The sequence below is a fragment of the Taudactylus pleione genome, unplaced genomic scaffold, assembly GCF_031769625.1.
Source record: "Taudactylus pleione unplaced genomic scaffold, aTauple2 ptg000502l, whole genome shotgun sequence".
Classification (NCBI taxonomy): Eukaryota; Metazoa; Chordata; class Amphibia; order Anura; family Myobatrachidae; genus Taudactylus; species Taudactylus pleione.
Genome location: NW_028284904.1, coordinates 4,805,663 through 4,828,125, shown reverse-complemented (window position 1 = coordinate 4,828,125; position 22,463 = coordinate 4,805,663). Strand labels below are relative to the sequence as shown.

At 46.6% G+C, this 22,463-nt stretch overlaps 1 protein-coding gene and 1 pseudogene across 3 annotated transcripts in view; both read right to left on the bottom strand.

Annotated features, from left to right (window-relative positions):
- KCNIP2 (potassium voltage-gated channel interacting protein 2) overlaps positions 1-22,463 on the bottom strand; it is a 507,168-nt gene that overhangs the window by 228,561 nt on the left and 256,144 nt on the right. The window lies entirely within an intron of this gene.
- LOC148501803 (arf-GAP domain and FG repeat-containing protein 1 pseudogene) lies at positions 19,932-21,820 on the bottom strand (annotated as a pseudogene).

Genomic DNA, 22,463 nt, shown 5'->3' with positions numbered 1-22,463 from the left:
TCGACCTTCTTACATGTTTACCTTTAGTGTGTCGACCTTTTGTCTCAGTCGACCTATTGGCTGTCTAACATCTGATGTCTATCTAGACTTTGTCGACCTTTTTACTATCTATCTATAGTCTGGAACCTGTAGTGCAGTGAGAGTGTTTGGAAAGGAAGGATCAGAGGGTAATGCAGATTGGTAGTGGTGAGCCGCTCAGTAACCCTTGCAGTGCTGGTCAGTTGTGGGTAAATTAGACTACTACACATGTACTAACTTTATTCCACACTGTAGTGCCCACACATTATGCCATATTGTAGTATTCGCACATTATGCCTCCTGTAGTGCCCACACATTATGCCACGTGTAGTATCCACACATTATGCCACACTGTAGTGCTCCCCACATTATACCACACTGTAGTGACCACCACATTATACCACACTGTAGTGCCCACCACATTAAGCCACACTGTAGTATCCACACATTATGGCACCTGTAGTACCCAGATTATGCCAGCTGTAGTGCCCACACTTTATGCCCAACTATAGTGCCCACACATTATGCCACACTATAGTGACCCCCATATATTATTACACACTATACTGTAGTGCCCACACATTATGCCACCTTTAGTGCCCACATATTATGTTACATTAGAGCCAACCAGGGCCGGCTCGAGGTACGTTCGACCAGTGTGGTCGAACAGGGGCACCACCCCATAGAGGGGGAAAACCTCTTAACCATCCCGATTTCAGCGGGACAGTCCCACTTTCGGGCACTGGGCCTGATTCAGAGCCGCTTGTAAGCGGCCGCTCATTCGCTCCAAGCGATGTTCGCACATCTGCGCATGCATATGGGTCGTAATGCACATGCGCAAACCAGTCATTGCGGTCGGAAATCGAGCGCTCGCAAAATAGTGAGTGCCTGCTAATTTGAGTGACAGGATGAGGCGTTTGTGGGTGGTAACAGGGGAAGGTGCTTGAAAACGGGGAGTGGTGATCCGAACGCAGGCGTGCCAAACGGTCAAAACGGGCATTTTAAGGGTGTGCATAATTAACAAAGCAGCGTCATCGACCACGTCACTTGGTTGTTTCTTAGCCTGAACTGTTCGCATGTTTGCGGTGGGATAAACCTACCACAAGCACTGCGAGCAGTTCAGATGCCTTTCGATGTACTCGATTAATCAAATAAATAGCGGAGATGACGTAGGATGCGAGCGGCCAGGGGGTGTCTTTACAAAATAGCGAGCGCATGTTTCGTTCGCTCGCTCAGACATAGAGGCGTCAACAGACCGCAAAGAGCGAGCGCTCAATTTAAATAGCCGGCCCCTTTTTCTGAACGAGCGAGCGCAAATAGTGTCCGGCTCTGAATCAGGCCCACTGTTCCACCCATGGGCCGAAGTGTCCGGCGGGTGGTTGGGAGGTTGGACACCCCCACGGCTGCAGCTGTGTGGCAGTGCCGGACTCCGGAGAAGCTAAATGGATGCCGCGTGCATTCAGTGCGGGGAGAAGGCTGGGGGCAGCCCAGCTACTGACGTAGTGCTGGGGTCGTCCCCAGCCTGACGTTAAAAGGGAGGCGTGCCATACGAACATGCCCCAAATGAAATCATTTAGGGGGTGTGGTCTATGGTAATTAAGTAACACTACCCTTTTCGGCTGCGCACTGTGAAGGGGTGGGCAGCCCCCAGATAGTCAAGAGGTGGGCAGCCCCAGATAGTCAAGGGGGTGGCCAGCTCCTAGATAATGAAGAGGTGGGCAGCTCTCAGATAGCAAAGGGGTGGGCAGCCCCAGATAATGAACGGGTGGGCAGCCCCAGATAATGAACGGGTGGGCAGCCTCAAATAGTGAAGAGTTGGGCAGCCCCAGATAGAGAAGGGGGTGGGCAGCTCCCAGATAATGAATGGGTGGGCAGCCCCAGATAATGAACGGGTGGGCAGCCTCAAATAGTGAAGGGGTGGGAAGCCCCATATAGTAAAGGGGTTGGGCAGCCCCCAGATAGAGAAGGGGTGGGCAGCCCCCACATAGTAAAGGGGTGGTCAATTTTCCAAACCATTGAAATAAATAATACACAATCACAGTAGCACAAACTAAAGGCAATGCTGCTTAACTAGATAAAAATCAACAATAAACAAAACTATAGGAAACTGTGTGTGAGCACAATAGGAGCTCTCTGGAAAGCAACTAACAAAGGGAAGAGTTGTCAAAGACAAATTGCGCCTTCAACGCGTAGGAGATACATTTAGACTATATCTTATAGAGAGGAAGCTGTTCACATGGAAACGAGCTGCCAGGTATGATGAAAAGACAAAACTTTTTGACACTCATTTGACGCGGTTCCTGGTAGCCAGACAAGTACTTAAGAGATTGGGTTTATCAGGGAACAGCAGCAGTATGGATTTCCAATGCACACACAATGATCTGCACCCATCAGGATCTTTCCAATGTCACCTCTTTGAAATTACAATTCATTTGCTGTCACTCTGGCACAGAAGCCCAGATGTTACTGGCACATTGGGATACGACCTGTCCTTCACTTTGACGATTCGTCTGACCGCTCTTACAGCTGTGGGCAACAGCTGTCACCTCCCCAACGAGAAACAGGGTATAAAGCCTCGGCAAAGTCATCGCCACTGGTAAGAGTCACAAATGATCAGTGAATGAAGACAGATTACAGCGGGCCACGGAGGAACGAGGTGAGAGTCTCTATCAGCTAGGAACTAATCGGGAACAATAAAACCTATGGAGATAAATGGAGAGTATTCCTTAACAATGACTATCACCTTACAGGAACGGCACAGAAAAAGATTGCTGCAAAATTTGCACGTAATCTGGATCACCATGCATTTATGAATGTAGAAATGATGCTGAATTGGTTTCAGTATGGATATATTGGGACTGTCAGCGTGTGGCTCAGGCGAATGCGCAGATTGACGATTATCACTCAACTGCATAAACATAGGAAAAACGTGCAACTCTGGGCCATTTTTGGCTGCTGTGCAACAGTCTTCATTGCCTAATCGCGCCCCCCCGTATTTGTGCCAGGCTGCTCATAACACCCCTTCCTCAGCTTCATGGTGGTGCAGAAAGGTGTTCTCCCCTACTGGGGCATGGCTACACCTCCTGCTATTAGGCCACGCCCCTTCGCCAGGTGCAGGTCACCTCTCTACAGTCCTGGTGACCGACTATGACCATTTATAGACGGCACGTCTATAAATGGTTACAGTCGGCCACCTCTGCCCCTTCCCCACATGGCATATGCCCCATGCGCCCATCTGCCATGCAGGGTTTCTACTTTTCAGCTGAAGAGTTTAAGTGACGCGTCTGAATTAAATTGGAAAAGATAGCGGTCTGAATTCTGACATCTCCCTCTCCTCCCCGCACACCACCACAGAGCTAGCGGAATTGTTCGCTATCAGCTGTAGTGTTCCAGACCGTCATTAGTTTTTACTTTCTTGTAACAATATTGCTGCACTTGCACAACAGGTAAACCTTATGGGACAAATCAATTATTGGCGATGTTGACGGTTGCTGGTAGGCCGTCTGCCACCAATATATTCTCTCATTGTTCCTTGCACCCCATAGATGTGAAATATAGAATTTTATGGCAGATAAGAACCACTTGGCCCATCTAGTCTGCCCCTTTTTTGTAACCTAATGGTAACCTCAAACTCTATGTGATCCTTAGTTCTTTGTAAGGAAATCCTTATGTTTATACCAAGCATGTTTACATTGCTGTACTGTATTAGTCTCACTCTCTACCACCGCTGATGGGAGGGTCTTTCACTTACCCACTACCCTTTTTGTGATGTCATTTGTCCTCAGATTTCCACAGAACCTCAGTGCATGTCCTCGTTTTAGTACTGCTCTTCCTCTGAAGAACGTTCCCCTCCTGCACCTTGTCAAAGCCATGATCTATTTGAAAGCTTCTATCATGTCCCCCCTTTCTGTTCTTTTCTCCAAAATATACATATTAAGATCTCTTAGGGCCAGGGGCATATCTATAATGGGTGCAGGGTGCGTGGTTCACAGGGGGCTCCCAGGTCCAGGGGGGGCCCACACCGCACACCCTGCACCCATATTATCTAAAACTTACCTCTACGAGGTCCCGCGTATGGTCTCTCAGGACTGCTCAAAAACGCCAGAAAATGGCTGCCACAGCCATTTTGCCGAGGTTTAGCGCATGTGCTGTAAGGAAATCGCTGGGGAAAATGGCGGCCGCACCATTTCCCCAGCGATCTGCACATGCGCAGTAGACTCTGGGGCACACTCTAGTGCCCAGAGTCTACTGATTCTGCAGTGGCCGGCAAGGCCGCGTCAGTCAGCTGCCGGCCGCCGTGGTGAGAGAAGGGGGGTTGTGACGGGGGAAGCAACTGGGCTCCCTCCTCCCTAAAGACGCCCCTGCTTAGGGCGGGATGTACTAAGGGCAAAAATGCAGGGAAACCACCGAAAATGCAGTTTTTGAGGTTTGACAGCATTTCTCATTTGTACCAAGCTCGGGAATGTGATACATTGCAATGTTTGGACCCGGCGGGCTTCTTATCGTGTTTCTTCAGTGGCCCCCACAGCAGCGCACGCCATTGTGTGCAGAGAACCTTCTGGGTAACAATCCCGGAAGTCCCTCTTGCATCTATCTATATCAAAGAACAGCTCTTATCGGGAGTGCTATCCTTTGTGATTTTTCATCACATTTCTAAGTACACACAAGTGCAATTAATGCCACTATGTCCCCGATAAGTGCTAGGTAAGAACTTCCGGGAAAGTTTTCTGATATAAGCCATGCACCATTTTACTTGCCCATCTTTGTACAGTCTCTAATACTTGCCTACTTTTTTTTAATCTCCTCTCCAGGAGAAGCCCGGGGGGGGGGGGGGGAAGATGCAACTGGCTACTAGGGTGGGTGGGGTTTGGCTTTCACATCATCAGCCCCCTCCCCTGTTGCTTCAAAATGTCAAAATTTGCGGTCTGTAAGGAGGGGGCAGGACTAAAATGACAAGATTGCATCATTTTAACTAGGGGTGTGCACCGGCCACTTTTCGTGTTTTGGTTTTGGATCTGGATCTTTCTTCGTGTTTTGGATCTGGATTGGTTTTGCCAAAACCACCCTTCCGTGTTTTGGGTTCTGGGTTTTGTGTTTTGGATCTGTATTTTTTTGAAAAAAAGCATAAAAACAGCTAAAATCACAGAATTTGTGGGTTTTTCTGCTCCTATGCTATTATTAACCTCAATAACCTAAATTTCTACTCATTTCCAGTCTATTCTGAACACCTCACACCTCACAATAGTGTTTTTATGTCCAAAAGGTAGCACCGAGGTAGCTGGATGACTATGCTAAGAGATACGAGTGGGCGGCACAAACACGTGGTCCATCTAGGAGTGGCACTGCAGTGGCAGACAGGATGGCAGTTTGAAAAACTAGGCCCCAAACTATACATAATGCAAAGAAAAAAAAGAGGTGCAAGATGGAATTGTCCTTGGGCCCTCCCACCCACCCTTATGTTGTATAAACAGGACATGCACACTTTAACAAACCAAACATTTCAGCGCCAGGGTCTGCCACACGACTGTGGCTGAAATGATTGGTTCGTTTGGGTCCCAACAAAACAAGCTGGCAATTAATCTGTCCCTGCACAAACTGGCTCTACGGAGGCAAGATGTCGTCCTCATCCACCGATTCCTCACCCTCTTCAGTGTTGTGTACATCCTCATCCTCACAGAGTATTAATTCGTCCCCGCTGGAATCCACAACCACAGGTCCCTCTGTACGTTCTGGAGGCTGGTCTCCCTGGAAGAGTTGATAATTCATTTTATGAACATCATCTTCTCCACATTTTGTGGAAGCAATCTCCTACGCCTTTCGCTGACAAGGTTCCCGGCTGCACTAAACACTCTTTCGGAGTACACACTGGAGGGGGGGCAACTCAGGTAAAATAGAGCCAGTTTGTACAGGGACCTCTAAATTGCTTCTTTTTCCTGCCAGTACAGGAACGGACTGTCTGACATGCCTACTTGGATGCTGTCACCGATGTAATCCTTTAACAGACAGACGCACGCTTGTCGCTGCTGCTTTAAGGATGCAGGTGAGGCTACAGCCCACACATTTCACAAAGACAGAAAAAAAAAGAACAATATTTTTATTGTGTGTGTAGCACACTTTGAGGGTGTCACCACCCTTTAACAGACAGACGCACGCTTGTCGCTGCTGCTTTGAGGATGCAGGTGGAATCTAGACGGGATTTGGAACCGGGGACACACTACCTCCATCAATTGTCTAAATCCCACTGCACTAATGGCGGATACCGGACGCACGTCTAACACCAACATAGCAGTCAAGGCCTCAGTTATACGTTTTGCTTCAGGATGACTGCTGTCGTACTTCATCCTCATCGCTAGGGACTGTTGGAGGGTCAATTGTTTAGTAAAAGCAGTGATGTTCCTACTTCCTCTCTGGGATGATGAACAACTCCCAGCAGCAGCAACAGCACTAGGAGGAAGTGGTTCTTGATCTTTCCCTATTTATTTTTATCGGAGAAAGTTTGGTCCTCCATTTATGTTATATTGATATATACGTGCGGCTAAAGGGCACACAAACACAGAAAGTATTTTTTTATTTTTGCTGGAGAGTAGTGCACTTTGTGGGTTACACCACCCTTTAAGAAATGAGCCAGCCGGCTCTTTACTTATGGGACACAGGTGCACGCTTGGCGCTGCTCCTTTGTTGATGCACGTGCGGCTACTGCGCACACAATTCACAAACACAGAAAATAATTTTTTTTTTGGTTTGGACTGGAGTGTACTTTGGGGGTTACAGCACCCTTTAACGGTCAAGCCAGCCGGCCCTTTACTTATGACACAGGCGCACGCTTGGCACTACTTTGCTGATGCACGTGCGGCTACTGCGCACACAATTCACAAACACAGAAAAAATATATTTTTTTAGCACTTGGGGGGAGCACCCCTGATGGACAGAGCACCCCCTGGACAACACTACAGCACCCCTTTAGGACTGGGACACTGCACAGGACTTTGGAGTGGACACAGACCCTATGGAGAACTGACTGCACAACACAGTCCAGCCAGCCCCTATGGACTTTGAAGTAGTGGACACAGCCCCTATTAACAACAGCAGCACAGCACAACACAGCCAGCCCCTATGAACTTTGAAGTAGTGGACAACAGCAGCACAGCGCAGCACAGCACAGCACAACACTACTCTGCACTACACTACACTACACAGCCCAGCCAGCCCTAACTCCCACCCTCCCTCTTCACTGTCCACAGCCGAGTGAGAAAATGGCGCCGACGCGGGTACCTTATATAGGATCCAAAACCCGCGAGACTCGGAAGGCGGGATGATGACGTTTTGCCTCGATTTCAGATCCGAGTCAGGCGGGAAAAGTCGAGCCTGGCTCGGATCTGCCTCGGATCGGGGGGGCTCGGGGGGGTTCGGATTTCAGAAATCCGAACCCGCTCACCCCTAATTTTAACCCAGACCCCTCAATACGGACCGAGATTCCTGGGGGGTAATATCTCCCCATCCTGCCCATTTCACTAGGAATACATGCAAAAGAGTTATGAGAAGCGCTGGTCAAAAAAGAAAAAATGACAATTTATTATATAATAAAAAAAAAAAAACATATCTATTGACAGACACAATGTAATAAAATAATACTAAATCACATGAAAAATAAAATATGACATAACAATGACGAGTTGCAAAACGGTGTAAAATGACACAAATATATCATGGATACTACAATGGTATCAGATACTGGGGGAGATGTATGAAGCCCAGAAACGGTATCAGCGCACGTTAGGTGCGCTGATACCGCTTCTCCCCGATGTATGATCGGGGGTCTGGGCAGTAAATGACAGAGGCGCTATGCACCCCTGTCATTATCGGCGCTGCTATCTACAAGATAGCAGCGCGATAGCCTGGGCTGTCCCTGCTGCGGCGGCTGCCGGCTCCAGGCTGCGCACGAGGGATCTCGCGATGCTTGCGAGATCCCGCACATGCTCAGTGGAGCCGGCCGGGATAGAGACGCAGCTAGTCAGCACTAGGCTGATGCGCTACTGTCTCTTGCAGGTAGAGCCAGAGGGGGGAGTTAACGCTCCGCCTCTCTGGCCGATGAGATGTTCTTACATCTCATCGCTAGTGCTTCCTGCTTTGCCTCGGTAAAGAGGCGAAGCGGGAAGCGTTATAGCGGCACGTTAGGTGCCGCTATCATACATCTACCCCACTGTCTAATAACATGATAGGTCTGACAGAATCAGAAAAGAGTAAACCAAAAACCCTTTCTCTCTGAATGTTCCAAAAGAGTCAATGTAACAGTTATTTCTCAATAATTTACATGACCAAAAAGTTTTTCATTCCAACTTGTTATTCCAGCGCTGTGATGTACTCTCAAGAGGGCAATAATATAGCCGATAATGATAAAATCCTGTTAGCACTAACAGATATTGTGGATCACTCAGCACAGGTGAATAAGTGAAAGATCTTTTCCATACAGCGTGCAGGCACGACAGAGGACTTTTTTTTCATGTATCCCTGTACAAAATATCTTTATAAGGGACCAGGGAACCAGGGTACTCAATAATTTCCTCTTACTACTGGTATTTTAAAAATATTTGTACACATTACCAGTCCATCCGGTTCCTGGCTTTCATGCACGTGTGCTGGCGTGCTGTAACCTCAATGCCGGGAATAGCGCTATTCCAACAGGGGAATCTTGTAATGGTGCATGAACCCCTGTGTCACCTGAGCCTCTCTACACGTGGGTATTGTATTCAACGCGTTTCTCCACCTCTTAGACCCGTCGGCGGCTTTCTCAAGAAGAATCACTAGGAAGTGGGCGGGATGGGGGAGTTCCAGCCACTCTTCTGCCGATGCGGGGGGGGGGGGCTAACCAAAACGTTGGGAACCTCCCGCACCTTCCGGGAGAGTAGGCAGGTATGCGCTAATATACTTGTATCCTTCTGGAGATCCAGAACTGAACATAGTAATCTAGATGAGGCCGTACCAGTGACCTACACAGGGGCATCATTACTTCTTTATTCCTGCTACTGATTCCTCTCCCTATGCAACCAAGCATCTGACTGGCCTTTATTATCGCTTTGTTACATTGCAATTGGCAACCTAAATTAAATTTTTTTATTTTTTTTTTAATAAAACCATACTGAGCGGGCAATCTCCGTCAACAATATTATAAAGAATATTGTTCAGACTGTTCCCTTCCAATATCATAGGCGTTTATTCCATAAGATAGTATCACTCCATTGATTGTATCGCTGACAGCTGCTCCGGCACACGGTGCATCCATAAATCAGCAATACACATGTGTATAAAGACGGCATGGCATTGTGTGCGCCTCACTATTTATAGACGTTTCCTGACATGTGATGGATAAGGATCTGTGTGTGCAGTTTAGGAGAATAGGTAAGAACATTCAATCACTGGGAGCCGCTTTCCTTGTGCAGCTCTCACATTGCTCATCCGACGAGCAGCATCTGTGTTTGCCAAACAAACTATTCCGCTCACACCTGTTAATAACACCTGAGGATTGTGCCAAGGACTGGGATATATTTAGCCTGTGGACTGGGGGCTATAATTAGATAGAAGTTACTGAGCACTGTCTGTAAAACTGCTGTCTTGCAGCAGAAGTGGATGGAAATGGTTACATCAGTCCATGTGATTTGGAATAACGAGATATATAAATGTACTGTACTATTCAGAGCCAGATGGTTTCTCTTATGCAGGATACCTTTTAACTTTTTGTATCTCCCCCGAGACGCACAGAACAGAGACTTATGCCTAATAGATGAGACATTATTGTGCGTTATTCTTCTGAATGTAGGGCACTAACTGCTGCCATCTGCATCAGTGCAGGTCCTGCTGTGTAATTGCGTTATGCGCCTGTTTTTGCACAAACGTGCCCAGTATTAAGCGATTCGTTTTTTTTTTTTTTTACGAGTGACAAATGTGTGCCAGTGTGGGTGCACACTTTCTGTGGGGAAGAGCTGGCAGACTGGAATGTTCCATGCTGAGCGTGGGCTAAGTGCATGAACTTGAGATTTTGTTGTGGGTTTATTTAAATGAGATTCAAATAGGAGTATTGACCAGGGGCTTTTTTAAGAGAGGAGGGGGGCCTGTGTGTGGTCTACGTGTGGGCCCCCTCCTCTCGAGTCAGCACTGTGCTAAGGTCTGCTGCACCTGCATATATCTTCAGGAACATGGTGCTGGCCAGCGCCAGCTTCCCTGGTGATTTCTGCAGCACTGGTGGAGAGGTAAGTATAATCTATGGCTGCAAGGTGAGTGGCGTGGGCTCCCTGGACTCAGGGGCCCGTGTGCACTGTACCCATTATATACTCATCCCACCCATGTTATAGTGAAGTGGGCAGGATGGTGAGATCATTGGCGTGAATCACATCATTTTAGTCCCACCCCTTAAAGTGCCATGAGAGTCCCGAAGAGGAGAAACCAAAAGTAGGCAAGTATGCATTGGGGATGGGTACGGGATGCTGGCACTCGGGATCTGTTGGACAAAATCCCGACGTCGGCATCCCGACAGAGTTAGGATACCGACACCTGTCAGTCGGTATCCTAACCCTCCCCCTCTACATACCTCTAGCTCTCCTTCCCCGGTGCCTAAACCTAACCTCCCCTCCTAGTGCCTAAGCCTAACCTCCTTCCCCCGCACCCTAAACCTCCTACCTTAGTGCCTAACCCTAATCCTCCCCCTAGTGCCTAACCCTAACCCACTACTTACCTTCGGGATGCCGTCGCCGGGATTCTGGCAGGTGTCGGAATTCCGGCGTCGGTGTTCTAAGCACCTACGTCTCCATTTTTGAGATACTGAACGTATCCCATGCATGGTAATGACACATTTAGGCAGACATTTACTGTTGAAAAGGGCTTTTATCTATCTAACACCTTTTTACACTTCACCTTTCCTCATTAGAGTGATGCCCTGGAGTGGCTCAGCTGGGCTTGTTTGGGGTGTCCTGCACTCTGGATTTCAACCCCAGTATGCTAGGGACCTACCCGACAGAGGTTACCTGGGCGCGGTGGGTAGGCCCATAACCATGGCCATGATTATGCCAAAACCTCTATTTATTGCAAAATTCTATTGCATAATGTATTATATTATATATACTTAGTAAGGTTGGAGTTGTGCACCTGTAACTCTTATTTTTGTGTTTGAGACATTTACTGTTGTCTGAAAAGGCATAAAGCATTTTTCTCTTCATAAAAGGTCTTAGGGGTCTATTCATAAAGAACATGACGTGGCTCACCATAAACATCACTATATATCGCATCACATCGATGCGATATATAGTGATGTTTAGTAGCCATTCATGTACACTTACCTTTCCGGCGTCTCCGGGAGCTGTCCGGCACCTCTGCGATCCCTGTACGCAGTGAGAAGAAGGACCTATCGGGAGCCCGATATGCCCGTATTCTTACTGCGCATGTGCCGGCGTCTGAGAGCATCAGGTCAGGTCAGATCTGCTGCAAAGAATGCTGGGAAAAGGGGGTGGAGCCAGCGCCGGGTGCCGTGCAGAGAGCAAGGAAGTATGCAGCTTCCCTGCTCTGTTCGGCTTGCGGTACAGCCTACGCCATCGTCAAATGCCGAATCTGGACCGCAGGAGAGAAACAGGAAGCTGAACTTTCCATTCCTTTATGAATTGCACTCACCGTACAAAAGTATGGTGATGCGATTCATACACGGAGCGGGGGTGCCGATGGAGAAGGAATACCCTTCTCCATGGTAACCTCAACTATGAATCGCCGAAGTCAGTGAAAAGCTCTGTGTACAGCTAAACAGGACTTTTCACTGCTTTATGAATAAACCCCTAAGGGGTCTATTTACTAAGCAGTGTTAGGAGTGATAAGTGATAAGAAAGTGATAAGATGCCAGCCAATCAGCTCCCAACACAGGCTGTGTTTGAAAAATGACAGTTGGGAGCTGATTGGCTGGCACCTTATCACTTTCTTATCACTTTTCACTCTGTCTCCTAACACTGCTTAGTAAATAGACCCCTAAATGTTTTCATGTACTGGGAGATGGCTTTATCATATACTGTCAGTGGGGTATGCCATTAAGCACACCATACCACTTTGGTAGAGGCTCCGCCCACTTCAGTGTAAGCTCCACAGGTCCTCAAAACGGGACTGTGCTGTTGGAATCGGGACAGCTGGGAGGAATGCCTAATTACATTTATACCTCACCCACTTCCAATTCCCACCCACTGCATCTGGCCTTTCCCTCCTCATTTTGAGTTAAGCGTAAACCTAGCTATGCACTTCTGAACTCTAAAGAAGACAAGTAAAGATGTTACCATGACAACCAATCAGATTCCAGCTATCATTTACCTGGTACATTCTATAAAACGACACCTATGATCTGATTGGTTACTAATATATGCGCATCAGCTCCACTTCGCGTTTTGAAAAGGTTTGAAAAACCTTCCCCTAAATGAGGGCCTAAACAGATTAGCAGTGCTCCTTGCAGTGACTGTAGAATCCTTGTTTTGTATCTAACAATATCCCCAGACAGCTGGAATAATTGACGTTAATTACTATACTGTACATTTTCTCCTTCAGTTTTTTGTTTGTTTTATATTGGAATAAGGGGTTCTCCCACACCTGTATTACACGTGCTGTAAGCTAACAGTTCTCCCAGTGACAGGGCACAGCAAAGCCACCTCTGATCAACATTTCTAGCATGAATATTGATGAAGGACGCATTAAAAATGTACTAAAGACACTGCATAAAAGATGCAGCATACCATTAGCCAAGGACAACACGTTTAGCCGTCTAGTTCCCCAATTTTATTATTACTTGATAACTCGCTTAAAAGGTTTTAGATGACTTCACTAAAAGTTTTGTTATGGTAAGACTGCCATGAAATGTTATATACATACATAGCATTAGAGATAAGCAAATGGGAACTTTCAGATATTGTTACTCTGACCAGCCTGATATTGCACATGTGGGATTGGCCCCTCAGCCTCGGCCCGGGGACAAATCCAGGGGGGTGGGTGCAACCAGTGTGATCGCTCCCCCTCCCCAACAGAGAAGCCAGCAGTCTCCCTGATCTCCCACTGCAACCCAGCACACAGCAGTGTGGGCTGCTAACCAGTATGAGATTAGGGGGGCTTAGAGCCCGGACACGTCCAACAAGCCCGGGCCTGGGTAATTAGTACCCGCTCCCCCTCCCTATCAGCTACCCTGGAGTAGGCGAGTATGCTATACAGTGATACTATATCTATGTAACATAGGGGTCTATTTACTAAGCAGTGTCAGGAGACAGAGTGAAAAGTGATAAGAAAGTGGTAAGGTGCCAGCCAATCAGCTCCCAACTGTTGGGAGCTGATTGGCTGGCACCTTATCACTTTCTTATCACTTTTCACTAACACTGCTTAGTAAATAGACCCCATAGTCACGTGTGCCGGACACAGGGGCTCCCATACAGTCCAGTCATGCCATGGCCATACACCTGGACTGATCCAGCTATCAGCTTCACTTCCTGGCTCCACTGATGAATTAATTGGGGGTTTACTGATACATTTGATTACCAACTGATTTGCAAATACATCTTGACTGTCTAAAAATAATAATATTAATAATTTTATATGTGCTCAGTCATTGATCCTAGAGCCAGATTAAAACCCCAAAGCAACATACTGGTATATTTTGCCCGCTACCCACCTAAATTAAAAAAAACAAAAACATAAAATGGTTCTGGGCTACTGGATCCTGGAAGGGATCCTAGGTTGCTTAATGCATGATCCAGCTACTATGACTGACTCCTTATGGCATACTAATGTAAGTGGACGTCTATGCTGCTTTCCTTACGATAATGGTTTATAAACAGCAGGGAAAGGAATGAACCAAAACCAGAAACTCCCCAATCACATAGCTCCTGCCTTGCTACAATGTGTGTACCTGAGACGTTTGTACATCAGCAGGACACATCAGCACGCACCTGTGCATACAGTACATTGGGTTTGTACACATGATATTGTGCTTTGTGTAAAGTGCTCTTGCTATACAATATGTGACGAGTGAAAGCTGACAGCTAATGAACACAAACACAGGGACGCCTCACCACCTATATACAAAGACAAATATAAACACAGGTTAATAGCCGGGAGCTGCACATAAACGTGGCCGCACCTTTAAAGCGGAATGTCTATGAAAAATTCATTCTGCAGGGATCTGTTTCAACACAACCCGCCACAATAGCCTGCCGTACCGTGACATAAGCACACCGACATAAAGGCTTACAGTACACATTATATATCAGCATCTAATACACTCTCCCCTGGGGTAAACCTCGGTGCCCCAGCGTACACAGACTCTCAGAGCTGGGTCCATTTAACAATTTGTGACAACTGCCCTCGGGCCAAGCTCAGATAACAGGGGCTCTACTGTAAGGAAAGGAGAACCATACATCCCAATGATTTATCACAAAAACATCTGAAATGCTCTAATGCATCATATCACTGCCTCAGAGATCACAGCTCCTCAGGAGTGCAGAAACCAGGGCCAAAAGTAACTGCTGACGACTCAGGTCAACTCTCACCCACAAAACTTCTCAGTACCCCTAATATATGCCAAAATGTGGAAAAACATAAATATACTATACCCCTTCACTCTATCCCCATGTTGCTAAAGGTCATCTTGGAATGGGATGTAGTCAATGTAGTCGAAATTTACAATGCCTATGGTCGACACCACAATGTCGACAGTTATGATGTCAGCCTATCCCTAACTCCACCCCCTCCCCACAGCCGTACCCTAACCCTTCCGCCCACCGCCTATCACTAATTTCGTCATTCTGACAATATCAACATTTATCGGTCGACACAATGTTGGCATTGTCAGAATGTCGATATTAGGCGGCGGGTGGAAGAGTTATGCTGGCCATACACTAGCGCAATTTCGTGCCGATTGCACGATTTTAGACACCTCTTACGATGAATTGTTTGCAAATTGTGCAGTATTTAGATACGAATACGATCCGCTGGTCTTATATCATATCTTATGATCAGTGCCATGTATTTGCGCATTTGATGCATCGTGCATCCGACCATCCAAGCGGCGTCATTTGAGTGACATTTTCCTCTGTTTAAATCTATTATGATCGCATGTTTTTAGTGAGACACACGATCGATCGTATCATCACGACCCGTCGTCTAGGGGCGAATGATCATACGTGAGGTCATATGTACATCGAGTGTCACAAAGCACCAAATCATGCGGCCGGGACTGCCAGGGAGCTGCCGGGGATTTCAAGGGAAATCGTATGCTGAATCGCATCTTATGCTGGTCGTTCTAGTGTATGGCCAGCATTAGGTTGCAGGGGAGGTTCAGGTTAGGCTGCGGGGAGGGGGTGGAGTTAGGGATAGGCACTAGAGCATGGGTCTTCAACTTTTGGCCCTCCAGCTGCTGTGGAACTACACATCCCAGCATGCCCGTAGGAACAGGGGAGAAATACTCAATCAAATGCTGCAGCATCGGCGGTCTGACCCGGAAGTGGCGGTTACATGTCCATCGGGACTCAGAAGCCACTACAGCTGTCAGGAGTAGACAAGTGACTGCTGGGCCACCAGAGATAATGTGCCGATATTCTAACATGTCGACATTTCATCGTCGTCTACATGATCAATGTGGAAATGGACAACGTCAACATTATGACTGTTGAGTCACCATGATATCCATACCAATAAAGGACCCATATTAAGCTGTACAATGGAGCACGTTAGTGAGATGCATGCTCGGGTGACAAGGTTGGAAGCTCAACCCGCATCCGTTAGTTAGACCAGAAGGGGTTTGGAGTAATATGTTCATATAATCTTCTTCTACAAAACTGTGGAAGATGGATACTAGGTGATCTATATTGTTATGTCATATCACTAAATTTACAGATGTGTTCACATACACTTATCCTCCAATTGCGCCAAATAGCCCCCCCATTAGGGCGCCACGGACATGTGACTTAGGCACACCAAAACAGTAATTCTTAGTACCTAGTACACTATAAGCAAATAAAGAAGCAAAACTGAGAAAAAAGTGCACAGATCGGAAGTCGCGCCAGGCATCTCTCGCCATATGGTGCAAAAACGATTGTTGTATGAGGACACATCTGTGGGCCTGATTCAGAGCAGCTCGCTCGCGCTGTGCGTTCGCAAGCGGCACAATGTTCTGTGTACGCGCATGCGCAAGCTTCATTCGGCTCGTGCGCGAACTACACACTGCGATCGCAACCCTCTCGCTCACCCAGCAAAGGCAGCCCAGGGTAATGAGTGACAGGAGAGGCCGTTTGTGGGTGGTAACAGGGGCAGGACACTAATAACGGGGGGTTGGAGATGCGAACGCAGGCGTGCCTGGGTGTTTCATCGCCGTTTTAGAGGCGTGCATAATTAACAGGCAGCGTCATAGTACATGTCACTTGCCATTTTTTCACACTGATTTCCTCGCAATGCTTGCGGTAGGGTAAAGCTACCTCAAGCACTGCATTTATATCCGATGGTGCTCGATGTACCAATGTTTTAATACACTTCCTGGAGGTGACGTGGTGCTGGTGGGTGGCTTTGCCTGTGCGATTGGGCGTACGCATACACAAAGTGGCCGCTCGCTAAGACATGGTGGGCGTGCTTATGCCTTGGCGAGTGAACGCTTCCCGTGGCGTCACATTGAAAAATTTGCATACGCATCTAGCGAGCATACGCAGATAGCGAATGGGTCTGAATCAGGCCTTGTGTATTTCTGTACCACAGTATAAAGAATTACCAGCTACTGATGCCACTGGAATGATGTCTAGAGATTGTCATGGATCTAGAAAGAATATGACCTTGGGTTTACCAAAAAAATTACTTAAATCCATGTTTAATGCAACAAGTGCCCTATTATCTTAATACATAAAGGAGTGGTTCTCAAAAACGGTCCTCAGGACCCCACACCGGTCACGTTTTCCAGGTCACCCAGCTGGTGCACAGGTGTATTCATCACTCACTGACACATTTTAAAAGATCCACAGGTGGAGCTAGTTATCACACTTGTATTTCTGTGAGGAGCCCTGGAAAACATGCACTGTTTCGGGTCCTGAGGACCGAGTTTGAGAATCTGTGATACTATAAAGCTGCATACACACGTAAAGATTTTCTGTCCAACCATCCAACTAGTTGATTGGTTGGAATGATAATCTGGTAAGGTATGAAAGTAAATGACAATCAGCAATTTGCTCCCAAACGCCGGAAAATGGACAAAAACTGTTGTTTGAACAAATTATTTAGATCAAACATTTAACAAACTTTTCTGAACGACCATTTTCATCTGTTTTCTGGCATTTAGGAGCAAATTGCAGTTAAGCTGCATACACACACACAACGATTTTGTTACCAACGATTTTATGAACGATTTTATGAACGATTTTCTGTCAGGTTATCTTTCAGACTTTTTAAAGTGTAATGAACGATTTTTTTGAACTACAAACGATTTTTGCATATTCCCTTAATGAAAATCGTTGAGTTGACAAGTGTGACTGAACTACAAACTTCAAACGTGAACGCGCATCAGTGGCAAACGCAGGATTTCTAGAGGGGGGTTTCCAGATGCTTGATTTTAGAGTGAGTGTGGCCAGTAAATGAAGAGGGCCTAATTAGCACTTATCCAGCTTTAATATATTGTCTTGCATAATTCCAGCATATACAGGACCAGTGATCGCAGTAAGCCATTAGATGCAGCAGTAGGGCAATCCTGTCTGAGATAAATGTTTTTATGTCAGATGTGGGCATCAATCTAGAGCATTGGAGCAAGTCCGGGAGTCTGAGGGAGCAGCAGAAGAACTTAGCACTACCCTGGACATATATGTACATATTGGTCTCCTTATGTACTGGATAGTGTATTATTATACAGTATTTTATAATTAACGCTATTGATGGTCTATAGCAGTGCACCCCTAACAGTGCATGTTTTCCACATCTCCTAGTTGGTACAGAGGTGTATTTATTACTGGCTGACACATTTTAAAAGATCCACAGGTGGTGCTAATCATTTCATTTGTGATACTGAGAAGAACATGCAGCACTAGAAACCTTCTATTATATTACTATTTCTATTGTGGTTAAGGTGTGTGCTGGGGAGGGGGGTTTCCAGGCAGACGGAAACCCCCCCTGCGTTTGCCTATGCGCATGAACGATTATCGTTCATCATTTGACTCAGAAAGTGAAAAATTTTTTCAAACGATATCGTTTAACGAAAATTGCTCAAAATATTGTTGTGTGTGTATGCAGCTTTACTCCCATAGGTTGCCAGATTTTCATTCCAACCAATCAACTAGTTGGATGGTTGGACAGAAAATCTTTACCTGTGTATGCAGCTTAAGAGTCAATTTATTGCTCCTGCCCTGTTTATTTTAGGGATGGTTTTGCAGCAGTTTTTGTATATAGGGATAAAATGTTTCCTGCCTCGGCGTGTGACTGTGGGAGTGACATGCCTATTTTTACCAGCAGACTATTACATCTCCCTGGAATAGAAATAATGTAAGAGGTAATTGGAAAAAAAATTGTCTCGGGCTTCACACCAGGTTCGGCACTTGTCAGTCCTGTCTCCCTTGGAGACACGCAGGCAGACAATACCTTCTATCAGGTGGGTCTGAGTCCTGTACAGTACATGCTAATAAGATGGCTCTGTCCCAGTTCTCCTGTTATCCCCAAGCTTTCTAAAGATGTACTGTAGCAATCACACAGCGCCGTGCTGATGTTATTAAGCCGACACATTCGTGTAAAGCCGAATGACGTACGTGCGAAGGGCCTGCTCTGAGTAGGCATTTATAGACTGCTTTTACACTGTTGTAAGTTCTCAGCTCCCTCGTGTGTAAACGTATTATTGAGCGATCCAGGTTCTTCACTTACCGGGATATACACTGTAAAGATGAAAATAAGCATTTACCATATTACGCTTCCTGGATTTGAGAGTTTAGATATGCTCAGAATAGCAGACTTACCCAGGGTACCTAGCAGCTGGGCAGTCAGTGGGCTGTGGATGTATATCACTCCTTCATCCTGATCTGCTACCACCGCACCATGGAGACAGCATAGGGCAGGAAACAAATTCACTTCACTAAGAACGAAGGAGCAAAGTGCCTCATGCCTCCGTGATGTCACTAGATCCTATTGGATTAATAGGCTGCATTCTATTGGGTAGTGCTTCAGAATACAAATTGCTGGTTCCCAGGAACAACGTGGGATCCATAAGTTCCCTAGCTATAGGCATCTTCTCCACCTGTGTCCTTTAGGAGGTTTGATACATCTCCCCCATAATCTGGTTTTGACACAGGTGGGCTGATTGTAATTTAGCGGTATATTTACTAAAGTCAGAGTTTTTAGAAGTGGAGATGTTGCCCATAGCGACCAATCAGATTCTATCTATTATCTTCTAATATTTTAATATGTTTAATATTTTTCACCTGCAAACGGTAGCAAAACATTATTAGATTTATTATGCAGACATAAGTGTTCAGGATGGATATTTTAGGCCTATGGAAATGGCTAGCTTTATTGGGCAAAATAAGTCTGTGGGTTTCTTCATTGTAATGAATAAAATGTATACATAGTTTCTCATTTAACACTTAATTTCCAAGCCAAATTGATAAAATGATTACAATGTTTTCAGCAGGGCGGACACTTCGAGCCGCTAAGTTCCTGCTCTCCCACATAGCATAAAGTGTTATGAGTTAGAAATACTGATATGAATTACCTAGTCCCTAAGAAAAATATATATATACAGTACTGCAGCATAAATGAATATGGAATCTGCAATAACTTACCAAATTTAATATACCTTCACTTCCCCCTTGGTGCCCAAAATGATAGCCAACACACTGCACTGCAATATTCTGCTAACACATCTCTAGGAATCCAAGGGGGTTGAAGGAAATAAAAAAAAAAAAAGGCTTCCAATTGCACATATTACCTTGTTTTTGTTCCTTTTTTTGTTTAAATACAAAAAAAATATAATTGCAGGCTCCAAAAGAACTCCCTGTGTTTAAAGCTTACGCTGGTTAAACAAACAAGACAAACAGTGCAAGAGGCAGTACATGTACGGTGATGCCTGGTAAGCTCCTGTGTTAGTCTAAGTCTATAAGAAAGGGTTCGTTGATGAACTTCCTGCTAGAAACTACCCAGAAGGTGCCCCGGCCATGAATGGATTGCTAGATGGCAGGAGCTGCAACCTGCCCAAATGAGTAACCACTGACTTCCCAGGAGCAAACACACCAAAACCAGCTCCTTGTATATTACCATTGGGCTGCTGTGAGAACGCAGTCTGTTGGGGGAAGGCCGTCTGAGGGGGGAATGCAGGCTGATGGAAGCTGCCACTAAAACTGGTAGGAAGACTGTATGATGCCGATGTCCCGAACCCTGCGGGCATGCTTAGAGAAGCTGTGCCAAAAGACGAGACATCCATTGCTCCTGCGGCTGTCGGTAGTCTGGCCTGGTGGAATGGGTGGAATGGGGCACTCTGATACTCCATCTCTGTGGTGTGACCATGTTGGATTCCTGGAGGCGCTCGTCCATTTGTCTGGAAAGGATTAACAGCAGGTAAAACAGGAGCGGAGACAAATGGGTTTGTGGAAGCAGGACCTCCAAAAGTTCCTGCGACTGAGACAGTCTGATGCGTGTGCGCTGACGGCACATTAGATGGCATTCCAAAAACACTGTTGTCTGTTGGGGCTGGAACTGGGCCTAATGTGGCAGAAACTGATGCTTTGTTATAGCTGCTGGCTTGACCACTGCCACATTGTGCACTACTGAAGACATTGTCTAGGTCAGCAAGAGCTGCATATTTATCTGCTAAAGTCTGGCTGGGTTTACTAACAGCAGCAGTTTTACTGGCTCCAGTTGAATTGAAGGCTCCAAAGTCGGCGCTGGAGGACTTGGGAAAGTTGTCAAATTGAGCAAAGTTTGCATTAGCGTTTGTACCTGTATTTAAGGGCTGGATGGGTGTCTGGCTTGATTGGGGGAATGATCCGAAACTACCCGTGCTATTAGACTGTCCGAATGCATCAAAGTTTGCAAAATCTGCATGGGCAGAATTGTGAGCTGTATGACTGTTAAAATTTGCAAAATTGGCAAAGTTAGCCGTGGCAGCTGGCTGGGGTGCAGGGGTAGCAAAGATGTCTGCTCCAAGGTCACTCAGCAGGTCAAACTGTTTCTTCTCCTGGTGATGATGATGCTGCTGGGGCACCTGGTTGCGAGCCACAACAGGAGACTGGCTAGGGGTCCCCTTGTTTAGATGTAGAGAGGGTGCAGATTCCCCCAGAAGAGTTTTCAATGGTTTGAATTCTGGTGTACTGCTAGCACTACTTGCAGAGGATCCAGATATAGAGGCGTGCACAGAGGCAACCACCCTGGCTTGCTCAGGTGGAACATACCATCGCTTCTTCTCATATTTTTCTTGAAGGAATTCTTTCACTTTCTGTGGATCTCTAAAGTCTGGGATTGCAGAAGACCTATCATCAAATAAACCTAGCCAAATCTGTTTGCAAACGTCATTGCCGTGCTTCTGAAGGAATTCTATTTCTTGCTGTGTAAACGTGGTCATAGAGGTTGACTTCACTCTGTGGGGTGGGTTCAAACCGCGCAGGATGCCGGAGCAGGACGTGCAGACGAAGGCCCCCGCCGTCATGTTGGCGTAGGTCGGGCCGCGCTGGTCACAGTCGAAGCACTTGCGGTTGTGGGGGAGGCTGGTCATCTCCTGCAGCAGCTTCAGGTGCTTCTCCTCCTGCTTCCGCATGGCGCTGGCCGCCATGGTGAGGCACCGGGCGGGGGCAACACACCGGGAGGCACCTAGCTAGCGCAGTCAGGGACCAGTCTAGCTATTATCTTCTAGAAGGTGCTGGATATATGATAAGTAGAATCTGATTGGTTACTATGGGCAACATCTCCACTTCTAAAAACTTGCACTTTAGTAAATATACCCCTAAGTTGGAAGAAAAGTAAAAGAAAAACAACAACAAAAAACTTTGCACCGTGAGGAACCATGCTGCAATGCAAGGGGGTGAAATTACATTTTGTTAGCCCAAAAATGCTGGGCAGCTTTACTTTTACACTGCAATTTAGATTACAGTTAGGAGACGTTCCTCCTAAATCTATATCCCGGCACATTTTACTAGAGATGTGTAGGTCCGGATTTCTGAAATCCGAACTTAGGGGTTCAGACTAGAACTGGGACATGGTTCGGATTCACTTTTGTGACCTGGTTCGAACAGAGGGCCTGATTCAGACTTGCTCGCAAGTGCTAAGCTCTCGCGAGCGGGTCGATGTTTGGCCACTGCGCATGCCGGAGCCGGCTCCGAATTGCGCATGCGCGAGACCCAGCTAGCGACGGGTGCTCCGTCGCTCCGGGTCTCGCACCAAAAGGGGGCGGCTTTCGATCTTGATCGACAGTTCCCACCGTTTCGGAGGCGGGTAGGGGG